Below are 12,527 nucleotides of genomic sequence, written 5' to 3' on the forward strand. Positions count from 1 at the left end.
ATTAGAGACCTTTTCTACCTACTAGTTTGAGGTTGCTGGCATTTCTTCAAAGTGACTATGAACCTTGCAAGCCACCAAGCTTTGAGGAGAAACAAGACCCAAGCAGAGCAAAACCTAGTAATATTCTGGGTTTGGTCTGTGATATGAAGACGAACTGGTGAACTTAGCAAAGAGGGATGTTTATAAAATTTATATCTTCATTCATCATTAATACTCATTCGGCATTCTAACATTTTTTTCTGGGCATATGCTGCATGTGTCAGGTACTATTCTAAGTGCTGAAGACAGAGCCTCTTCACTGATGGAGACTACATTGCTGTGGATAAATAACAGTGCTACACAATATCATGTAATGATGAGCATATAAAGAAAAATAAAGCAAGTGAAAGAGATAAAGAATAAATTGGGACTGAGAGAGTTGGGTGGGACCACTGTTTCATATAGAAGTGCCGTGGAAGGTCTCTGATGAGCAAACACCAAACCAAGATCTGAAAGATCTGGAGAAAGCATGCCCTAGGCAGAGTGAAGAAGCACAAGCTGGGATCAATATTGCCGGGAGAAATATCAATAACCTCAGATATGCAGATGACACCACCCTTGTGGCAGAAAGTGAAGAGGAACTAAAGAGCCTCTTGATGAAAGTGAAAGAGGAGAGTGGAAAAGTTGGCTTAAAGCTCAACATTGAGAAAACGAAGATCATGGCATCTGGTCCCATCGCTTCATGGCAAATAGATGGGGAAACAGTGGCTGACTTTATTTTTGGGGGGCTCCAAAATCACTGCTGATGGTGATTGCAGCCATGAAATTAAATGACGCTTACTCCTTGGAAGGAAATTTATGACCAACCTAGACAGCATATTAAAAAGCAGAGACATTACTTTGCCAACAAAGGTCCATCTAGTCAAGGCTATGGTTTTTCCAGTAGTCATGTATGGATGTGAGAGTTGGACTATAAAGAAAGCTGAGCATCCAAGAATTGATGCATTTGAACTGTGGTGTTGGAGAAGACTGTTGAGAGTTCCTTGGACTGAAAGGAGATCCAAGCAGTCCATCCTAAAGGAGATAAGTCCTGGGTGTTCATTTGAAGGACTGATGTTGAAGCTGAAACTCCAATACTTTGGCCACCTGATGCAAAGAGCTGACTCATTTGAAAAGACCCTGATGCTGGGGAAAGATTGAAGGCGGGAGGAGAAGGGGACGACAGAGGATGAGATGGTTGGATGGCATCACTGACATAATGGACATGGGTTTGGGTGGACTCTGGGAGTTGGTGATAGGGAAGCCTGGTGTGCTGCGGTTCATGAGGTCACAAAGAGTCAGACATGACTGAGCAAATGAACTGAACTGAGGCAGAGTGAACAGTTGATGCTAAGACTATTCATTCCCGAGATGGGAATCAACTTGGCACGTTTCTGTGTGGTAGAAGTCAAAAGAACAGGTGGAGAGTGGTAGATACAAAGTTCAAAAGAGAGGCCAGATTTTTTAAAATATAAATTTATTTATTTTAATTGGTTATTTACTTTACAATATTGTAGTGGTTTTGCCATACATCAACATGAATACGTCACAGGTATACACGCGTTCAAGTGGGTCTGGAAGGCTCTGTTTTCAGTGTGATGGGAAATTGTTGGATGGATTTAAAGCAAGAAAGCAACAGGTTAGGGATTATGTTTTTAGAGATTGCTTTTTCTTTCTTTTTTGAGTATTTGTTTTCTTACAATTTACCTAATTACACATTTACCAAATTTAATTTTTAATTATGTCTGTATTTAACAACTGGCTTAAGAAATTCCTGAAAATTTAGCAATAAGCACTTGTGAACCCTTTAAAGTTGACTCTACCATGTCTTAGAGGATTACTTTGACTGCTACATGGAAATAAGCCATAAAAGGGCAGGACCTGAGGCAGGGAGACCATTTAGTAAGCTGCTACAGTAATTCAGCAAGAGAAGACAGAAGTTTGGACAAGGATGACAGTGGTGGTGACAAGGAGCAGCAGAAAGATTCTTAGATGTATTTTTAATTTTTTAAATAATAGCTTTATTAAGGTATAATTCACATACCATAACATTTCTTTTAATTGTACCCATTTAAAGTGTAAAATTCTGTGGTCTCAGAGATAGATTTAACAGGACTTGATAATGGAGTTGGTTCAAAGCATGAAGGGAAAGACAGGCATCAAGGATTTCACTTGGGTTGGGGAGTAAGCAAGCTGATGGACACTAGTCTCTTTTGCTGAGATGCAGTGAAATGAGAAAAAGAAAAGTACTTTTATCCTTGGACTAGGAGATGATCTATAAGCGTGTAGAAGAATGTTGCTGCTGCTGCTGCTGCTAAGCAGCTTCAGTCGTGTCTGACTCTTAGCGACCCCATGAACTGCAGCCTATCAGGCTCCTCCATCCACGGGATTTTCCAGGCAAGAGAACTGGAGTGGGGTACCATTGTCTTCTTTGAGAAAAATGCTAGTATGTTGTAAATGTAGAATATAGTGGCTATTTCCCCTCTATGTAACATTTCCTCTCTGTTTTTGGACAAAAAAGGCAAACCAGAAGTCTAGTCATTGAAATCAGGATACAGAGTTAGAGGGTTTCAGCAGGAAGAATGATTTGATGTTCAGAAGTGCAAAAGTGGATCTAGGAAGTTTTATATTTCCACTTTCAGGGGGCTGGAGAGGTCTCTTAATTATGGCAAAGGACACATTTCTCCTGGAAGCCAGATAGCAAATTCTCATGTTGGATATTTTTAGTGGGCCATACAATGGCTTCCATTAATATCCTTTTATGGAAAAAGAATAAGAACATATATCAGATAAAGCATCCTTATTGTCCAACAAATCACTGATATGTAAAATTTGGTGATCTCCACTGGGATTCCCCACCATTAATTTTACCATCATGGCTTTGTAATGTGCCAACAGCTTTTGTGAATTTTGTGTATTTATATAGTAAATTTACAAACAAATTTTAAGATTTATATAGACATATACACATACATAATACATATATAAGACTTAAGCGTAACAGTAATAATTCATATTCATTACTAAAATGGATAAATCAACTGGAGAAAGGCCAACTGAGTTGAATGTGGGGAGGGAAATTCAGAGATAAAAATGTTTTAATGGGAAGTAATTGGTTTGGATTCTTGCCTTATCGGGTACCTTGGGACTCACTTGTCTTAGTTGTCTACAGTTACGTAATCAACAGTTAATGGCTTAAGACCACAATTTATTATTACCTCTCCTAGTTTTGTGAGTTGACTGAGCTCATCTGGGCAGACTTCACTTGGGGTCCCTCGGCAGTTGTAGTTGTAGAGCTGCTGAATTAGAGTCATGTGGAAGTTCAACTGGGCTGAGTGGAACCAAAATGGCTTCTTATCACAAAACAAGATGGCTTCTTATCACATGTGTGGCATTTCTGAGCTCCTCCAAGAGGTCTTTTTGTTTAGCAAAGTATCTTGCACTTCTGATATGGCAGTTCAGGGCTCCAAGAGATAGGACATGGAAACTTTCAGTCCTTAACAAAAGCCAGTTCCAAAACTGACACCATATCGTTTCCATCATATTCTATTGGCTGAAGCACCCAGGGGGAGACCCCGGATTCTGGGTGGTGAAGGAACAGACTCCATCCCTAGATGGAGGTGTCACATGCGCGTAGAAGGAGGAAAAGAACTGATGACAGCCATCTGGGAAATAAAACGACATTTAATCAGCTTTAATCATTTTCCTCTCATGCAGGGATTGCTAAACCTTTTACAAAAGGCTGTTTTTTAAAGATAATTTTTAAATCTTTTCCTTTGAAATCACGAAAGAAACTAAACTAAATATCTGGCACCTAGCACTATACTAAGTCCATCCTGTAATCAGAAAATCAGAGATTTCTAATTGTTTGGTATCATAGAAGACTTACCGAACATCAGAAAAGGTCGCTTCGGTCGGTCTGACTCTGCAACCCTATGGACTGCAGCCTGCCAGGCTCCTTGATCCATGGGCTTCTCCAGGCAAGAATACTGGAGTGTGTTGCTGTGCCCTCCTCCAGGGGATCTTTCCCACCCAGGAATCCAGCCCGAGTCTCTTAGATCTCCTGTACTGGCAGGCAAGGTTTACCACTAGTGCCACCTAGGATGCCCCATAGCGTTCCTTAACGCATTATCCAACCGTTAGATGCTATTCCTCAAGAAACTACGTAAGTAGATTTGGATTCTCTTGCAACTCTTTGTTGGTTTTTCAGGATCAACTATTTGAATACTCTTTGATTTTATTTTTTAGCCTAGATCTATAGGTCAATGGAAAGAATAATTTCCAGAATCATCCTGGTCAATGGGATCTATTCAGTGTAACTGTACAGAGGTCCCTAGATATAGACAACCATATGTGCCTTTTCAACCATGTACTGTGTGTCAGATCTAAAGTTGGGATATATAAGAATGGGAAACCAAACAAGGTGGAACAAGTCCAAAACTGACCTAGAGCTGAAATATCTGGGAAGAATCAGCAAGACTGGCAGGTATAAAATCAGGAGTCAACCAGGAGTACTGCCAGGAGTTTCTGAAAAAGTGAGTAGGGCAGTCAGCCCAAGCAGGACAAGAGTGAACATAAGAACTGAGCTGTGATCCAGGAGAAATTCCATCCCTGGGGTGGTAGCCAAACAGCAGTAGAGAAGCAGAGCAGTAAATTATTAACAAGCTGCTTTAAATACTTAATAACAGAGATAGGGCAAAGCTGAGTACAGGAAGCAGCAATTGAGAAAATATTCTCATGAGCTGGACCAATAATTATTTAAGACAGGGAAATCTTAATTTTAAAAAAATTAACATTTTTAATTGGCATATAATTGCTTTACAATTTTGTGTTAGTTTCTGCTGTACATAAAGTGAATCAGCTATAGGTATACATATAAGTCCTTCCTCTTGAGCCTCCTTCCATGCCGCCACCATCCTATCCCCTAGGTCATCACAGAGCATGAAACTGAATAAAACAGGGAAGTCTTTTAGACTCAGATGCTCAACTCCTTCCAGTCATCGCTCAAGAAACTTCCCTCAGACTGGAAAAGAATCTGTAAACTCCATAACACCCCTAGGTTAAGGAATTCCCTGTTCTCATTGTTATGAAGAGTTATTTCATACCCAATGGGGTAATCAGAACCCATGTAAAATGTTTGCAGAGTGTTTGCCATGTGACACTCAGTGAATGTTAGTTTCTACTTTCTACCTTGCCTTTCTTCAGTAGTAAAGCATGCAAAAGGCACTTAGCAAGAAGCAACTCTTGGCCCATCTCATGAAGGCAGAGCTCATCTCGTTTTGTAATCAACATATTGACTATTCTCAATTTGTTGGGTGCCACTCATGTAGCCACACCTACTGATCAATTTGAATAAAGTTACAGTCACCATAGTTTTCTTTTTAAAAAAATTTTATTTATTTATCTTTAAAAGTTTTATTTTCTATTAGAATATAGTTGATTTATAATCTACAATATATTTTTAAAAAACCCTTATACAACTTAACAGAAAAGCAAACAACCCAATTTAAAAATGAGAGGCTCTGAATAGACATTTTTCCAAAGAAAACAAACAAATGGCCAATAAGTACAGGAAAAGGTGCTCGACATCACTAATCATCAGGGAAATACAAATCAAAATTACAATAAAATGTCACCTCATACCTGTAGGAATGGCTATTAAAACAAGAACTAACAAATGTTGGCAAGAACATAGAGAAAAGGGAGCCCTTGTGTATTGCTGGTGTATGTGTGTGTTAGTTGCTCAGTAGTGTCTGACTCTTTGCAACCCCACTGACTGCAGCCCACCAGGCTCCTTTGTCCATAAAATTGTCCAGACAAGAACACTGGACTGGGTAGCCATTCCCTTCTCCAGGGGATCTTGCCAACCCAGGGATCGAACCTGGGTCTCCCGCACTGCAGGCAGATTCTTTACCATCTGAGAGACACCAGGGAAGCTCTACACTGCTGAGAGAATGTCAACTAGTTCAGATATTATGAAAAACAGTATGGAGATTCCTCAAAAAATTAAACCTAGAAACTACCATCTAACCCAACAGTTCCACTTCTTGGTATTTACCCAAAGGAACCAAAATCACTATTTTGAAAATATATCTACACTCCAGTGTTCAATGCAGCACTTTTTACAATTTCTAAGACATAGAAACAAGAGATCATCAAGAGATTTGTTTTTAATGTGGCATGTACACAATTGAATATTATCCAATAATAAAAAGAAGGAAATCCTGCCATTTGTGACAACATGGATGGGTGAGGGCATTATACTAAGTGAAGTCAGACAGAGAAAGACATACACCAATACTGTATGACCTCATTTATATGTGGACTCTGGAAAAAAAATAAAAAACAAAAAGATGGAACTGAAGTCACAGATACAGAGAAGAAACTAATGGCTGCCAGAGGCAGTGGCTGAAATGTGTGAAGAAGGCCAAAAGCCACAAATTTCCAATTATAAAGTAAATAACTCATGGGGATGTAATATATAGAATGGTGATTATAGTTCATATTACTTGATTTGAAAGTTGCTAAGAGAGATTTTTTTTTTAACCAGTCATCTTTAATTGGGTGTTAATTCTCCAATAGGCTATGAAAGGATTCAGGGGTGCCTGGCAAAGGTGACGGTCAGGAATGCAGAATGTGCCCTCTTCAGTGGTACTTGCTTCGCTGCTCTTGTTCTGAAGTTAGAAAGGCAAAATGATCAATTTCTTCAAACGTATGGTGAAAGCACAGGATGACGGGGAGGGCAGCAGGCTAAGACCACTTGAAACCATCCCGAGAATTCCTTTCAGGAGATGACCCACAACCTGTTTGAGGAATTAGGAGCTAATCTGCCCCCTACGGAGCCTCTTCCTTCCCTGAAGGAACACCCACTCAGAAAAACAGCACCCATGAGCCCATCCTTCATTGCTCTGGGTGCCAGACTGGCAAGGGGCTGAATGAAGCCAGAAATGGTCCGTGAAACCCAGTCAGCGGCCACCAGGGAAACAGTTCCTGACCAGGTGTCTCCTATCAGACACACTCCCCTCAAGTCTCAGAAACGCTTTTCCAGAGACTACAGATACTGGATTGTAGCACTCAAGCTATTTCCTTATTCACAATGGCTACTAGGAAGATATGGAGAAGGCAATGGCAACCCACTCCAGTACTCCCGCCTGGAAAATCCCACGGGATGGAGGAGCCCAGTAGGCTGCAGTCCACGGGGTTGCCAAGAGTCGGACACGACCGAGCAACTTCACTTTCTCTTTTCACTTTCATGCATTGGAGAAGGAAATGGCAACCCACTCCAGTGTTCTTGCCTGGAGAACCCCAGGGACGAGGGAGCCCAGTGGGCTGCTGTCTATGGGGTCACACAGAGTCAGACACAACTCAAGCGACTTAGTCACAGCAGCAGCTAGAAGATAAAGCCAAGTTTTCTACCAACCTTTGCCTGCGGTAACTTAGAGAAAGCTGCCTAAGTATTACCTTTACCCCATCCTCATCTCATTTTCCTGTCTTTGCCACAATTTTCTCACTTATGGGCTATATTCTGATAAGTCCTTTCAGTTCTTCAGCTGTTGGCAGAATGATGGACTTCTTAATTTGACAGAGAACCAATACCACCCTGTCACAGGAAACCCCACCAAAGGCAAAACAACGCAAGAGACTTACAAAGCTCCTTGTAAGAATGGCAACAGTTGATAAGCATGTAAGCTGCCAGCACCACAGAAAGCCCAGCGACACTCCCTTTCTTCATGTTTAACTTGTTGTAATACTGGCAATAACCTCTTTGAAACGCTCCAGCAATGCCTTTAGGGATGAAATCTCACATTAGTATCCAGCTTGGCAGCTCCCTTAATTTGACATCCAGGAGTTTCTTTTTCTTCAGTGGTAAAACTGACGCCATCTTGGAGTCCTGGCAGTCTGCTCCATAATGAACTCTTCCATGTTGAGCAAGGTGTGGGGCACAACAAAAAGCTTTCCCACGTTCTTCATAGAGTTTCTCACCACCATGAATGATCTGATGCAGAAAAAGAGATGAATGTTTCCCAGATACAAACGTTTTTCTATCGCTGGTTATTTTATAACTTGAATCCAAATCTGTATTCCAGCTTCTTGTTTCTATTCTCACAACCATCCAGGGGTTTCTTCCTTCTTCCAATAACACAATTATGTCTGGCTTAGAAATGGAATGGCCTGGGCCATGGTTTTGGACCTGCAAGAGCTGATTGGTCCTCACGGTTCCTTTATCAGAAAAACAGAGTCCAGAAAACCACACTGTCCTTCTTCGGTTTGGGCTCCCTTTGCACAGTCGTTTCCGTGGCGACCTACTGGTTTCTTGCTTGGATGGATGCCATTCACAAGCCTTCAATGCTTCAAGGAGTAAGCAGAGAACCCGAGGTGGAAGTCACCTGCTTCATTGCTGGAGGTGCCCTAAATAGTTCCATAGTTTTCTGAATTGTACATGTAGATTCCCACATAGGAACACGGTTGATGATCATGAAGAATGGTTGCTTGCATAGTGTATAACATAGTCTGCTCTGATCCAAATGTCTGTGAAACAAAGTTAAATTGAGCCAAAAGAAGTTAAGACCATTAGAAGGAAAAAATTTGAGGACTGCATTGATCTTGATAAGGACTTTGTAGAATTTTTTAGAAAAAGTTTAACATTGACTCTCTTTTATTAAGAAATCTAAATAAATATTTCTCTTTAGATCATTTCACCTCTTTCTGAGAATGAACACAGAATGAACACTTTCATGAGAGTTCAAACTGGTACATCCTGTATTAGCAGAACTCTCAGCAGCACACCCTGATATGGAGGACCAGTGATGAATACCGTAATTCAAGTGAGGAACGACAACAGCAGACAATTTCCAGAACTGCCCAGTTAATCAAAAAGCCTGGAACTATTCCCAGGATGCTTTTTTTTTTTTTTTTTTAAGTCTAGACAAAACCTCAAGATAACCTTTGTATAATTGATCTAATGCCAGTGGGATGTGAGAAGAGAGTTAGAGATCTGTATTTTCAAAGGGGTTTTTACAGAGAATAAGGTGGAGTAATAAAGAATAAAATGCAAATGGAGACTAGCACAGAAAAGGTAAACACAAGTCATTTGTGTGTGGTGGTTGAGAGGAGGGTAGGGGAGGGGCAAGGAAACATTCGAGGGGAAGAAGAAACAGTTCTGCAATGTGGAGGAAGTTGATCAGACTTCAGCTTCCCCAGAGGATAGCACAATATAATTATTAACTTGTATTTGGCACCAGCTTTATTTTCTACACAAAGAATTAACTCAAGCTAGGAAAAACCCTGAGAGGGAGGAGGAGACATTTTATTTGAACGTGGGTGCCATGGATAAAATAATAATTGAAAATATTTTTATTCTCACTGATGACTTCCAACTGGAAGTACCAAACCCCACAGTGACGAATGGAAAAAACAAAGTTGATGAGAGTACTATTTACTTTCCTGTTGAAAAGTATTCCTTAGTGATTACTTGGGGTCTAGGGTGAGCTTTGTATTGCATCAAAGCTCTTATAATTGAGTTTAATTAGAGCACTTTCATCTTTCTAAGAATTTTTAATGACCAGAATATTTGGAACTTTGGCATTTCCTGATAGGTTCAAATAAACCACACAAATAATTCTCATTCGGCCCATATGCAATGTATCAGTGATGTAGTTCAAGTACCTTCTGACTTCCCACTTGCTCCTTGCGATTTTACCTAGAATCACATCTGTTTCATTTGGCCAACTGCAATTATAAAATCCTCTCTAAGAATGTCAAGTAACACAAGTAGATACCAGTAGAAGGTAATTTTTGTCTCCCCATCACCATTTTTTTCCAATTAGCTAAAGTTTCCAAACATAGCCACTTCTATACTGCAGCAATTCTATTTCTAGGTATTTACCTAAAGAGAAATACTTCCACCTCAGAGATATACAAGAATGTTCATAGTTCCTTCATTCATAATAACCAAGACTTAAACAAACCAAAATGTCCATCCACAGTAGAATATTACAAAACAATGAAAAAGAGCACGCTATTGTTACACACAAAAACATGGATGAATCTCACAGACATAGCCTTGAGTGAAAGAAGGCAGATACAAAATAATTGTTTCCATTTGTATAAAGTTCAAAGACAGTTAAAACTAACTCATGGAAATAGAAGAACAGTGGTTATCCTTGGAGGATATTGACCTGGAATGGGCCCTGGGAAGCCTTATGATAGTTTCATGGGTGTATACACATGTAAAAATTAATTAAGCTGTACCTAAGATTTAAGCACTTTATTATATGCGTATTACAGCTAAATTAAAAAATATAGAAGGAAATGGAGGCTTTTCAGAAGTTTATACTTGGAGATCCAAAATTTAAGCTCATACTCAAGATATCAGCACTTCATTGGTGATACACTGATGATACAATGATGGCTGTATCCAGTACTTCCCTGTGAATATAGTTTGTGGACCAAATTTTAGAAAAGTAAATGAAATAGAAAATTTTAATCAAAACAGCTTTCCATACATAGTGGATATTAACAGTGATATAATTCACTGCTCATTTTACATGTGGTCCGCAGTACAGAATGTGGGTTCCTTTATTTTCAGCAAACATTTTTAATTGCTTCTCTTATTTTTTATCTTAAAATTTATATTTATTTATTTATATATATTTTTTGGCTATGCTGTGCAGCATGTGGGATCTTAGTTTCTTCCTACAGCGGAAACAGGAATTTTAGCCACTGGACTGCCACGGAAGTCGTTTTATCTAGATCACTTTCTAACACCACACACAAAAATAAACTCAAAATGGATTAAAGATCTAAATGTAAGACCAGAAACTATAAAACTCCTAGAGGAGAATATAGGCAAAACACTCTCCGACACAAATCACAGCAGGATCCTCTATGATCCACCTCCCAGAATTCTGGAAATAATGGGATCTAATTAAAATTAAAAGCTTCTGCACAACAAAGGAAAAATAGAAGCAAGGTGAAAAGACAGCCTTCTGAATGGGAGAAAATAATAGCAAATGAAGCAACCGACCAACAACTAATCTCAAAAATATACAAGCAACTTATGCAGCTCAATTCCAGAAAAATAAATGACCCAATCAAAAAATGGGCCAAAGAACTAAATAGACATTTCTCCAAAGAAGACATACGGATGGCTAACAAACACATGAAAAGATGCTCAACATCACTCATTATTAGAGAAATGCAAATCAAGCTCACAATGAGGTACCACTTCACACCAGTCAGAATGGCTGCGATCCAAAAGTCTGCAAGCAATAAATGCTGGAGAGGGTGTGGAGAAAAGGGAACCCTCTTACACTGTTAGTGGGAATGCAAACTAGTACAGCCACTATGGAGAACAGTGTGGAGATTCCTTAAAAAATTGCAAATAGAACTGCCTTATGACCCAGCAGTCCCACTGCTGGGCATACACACCGAGGAAACCAGAATTGAAAGAGACACATGTACCCCAATGTTCATCGCAGCACTGTTTATAATAGCCAGGACATGGAAGCAACCTAGATGTCCATCAGCAGATGAATGGATAAGAAAGCTGTGGTACATATACACAATGGAGTATTACTCAGCCATTAAAAAGAATACATTTGAATCAGTTCTAATGAGATGGATGAAACTGGAGCCAATTATACAGAGTGAAGTAAGCCAGAAAGAAAAACACCAATACAGTATACTAACACATATATATGGAATTTAGAAAGATGGTAATGATGACCCTGTATGTGAGACAGCAAAAGAGGCACAGATGTGTAGAGTGGACTTTTGGACTCAGAGGGAGAGGGAGAGGGTGGGATGATTTGGGAGAATGGCATTGAAACATGTATACTATCATGTAAGAAACGAATCGCCAGTCTATGTTCGGTGCAGGATACAGGATGCTTGGGGCTGGTGCACGGGGATGATCCAGAGAGATGATATGGGGTGGGAGGTGGGAGGGGGGTTCATGTTTGGGAACTCATGTACACCCGTGATGGATTCATGTCAATGTATGGCAAAACCAATACACTATTGTAAAGTAAAATAAAGTAAAAAAAAAAAAAATTAGAAAAAAAAAAGAATCCCCTCTGAAGTATGGTGAACTATAGAAATCTGAATCAGGTAAGTAGCCCCCTTTATGTAATTCTCATAACAAAGCTTATTTCAGTCTGGTTTGGTGTGTTGCATACTTTGGCAAAGGAGACTAAAGAAAAGGGAGAGTGAACCCTTCTCATAAAATGGTTTTACTTTGGTTTTCTTCAAATACAATGGCCTCCCATTAGTGCATCTCTGATTCTGGTAGTGAATTTTCAGGAGTAATCAATAAAAGTTTGAGTTTTACACATCATTTTAAAAAGAACCAATTTTTAATCAATTGACCTAAAATTATTTTACCTTGATTTGGTTGATTTTTCTTAATGATTCAAATAAAACATTGCTCTACTTACAGGAAACATATGGTTCCATTCCAAGGAGGAAATGCTCTCTTGTATTTAGGATTTTTGAGCCCATTTAAGGAA

At 39.5% G+C, this 12,527-nt stretch overlaps 1 long non-coding RNA gene across 1 annotated transcript; it reads right to left on the reverse strand.

The window, feature by feature from the left end:
- Window positions 1-5,391: 5,391 nt before the first annotated feature.
- LOC132658034 (uncharacterized) lies at window positions 5,392-7,914 on the reverse strand. Its single transcript, XR_009596988.1, has 2 exons — window positions 7,666-7,914; window positions 5,392-6,692 (listed from the first exon to the last, which is right to left on the reverse strand). It is a non-coding gene; the product is annotated as an uncharacterized LOC132658034 (long non-coding RNA).
- Window positions 7,915-12,527: the final 4,613 nt, after the last annotated feature.

The sequence above is a fragment of the Ovis aries genome, chromosome 1, assembly GCF_016772045.2.
Source record: "Ovis aries strain OAR_USU_Benz2616 breed Rambouillet chromosome 1, ARS-UI_Ramb_v3.0, whole genome shotgun sequence".
Lineage (NCBI taxonomy): Eukaryota > Metazoa > Chordata > Mammalia > Artiodactyla > Bovidae > Ovis > Ovis aries.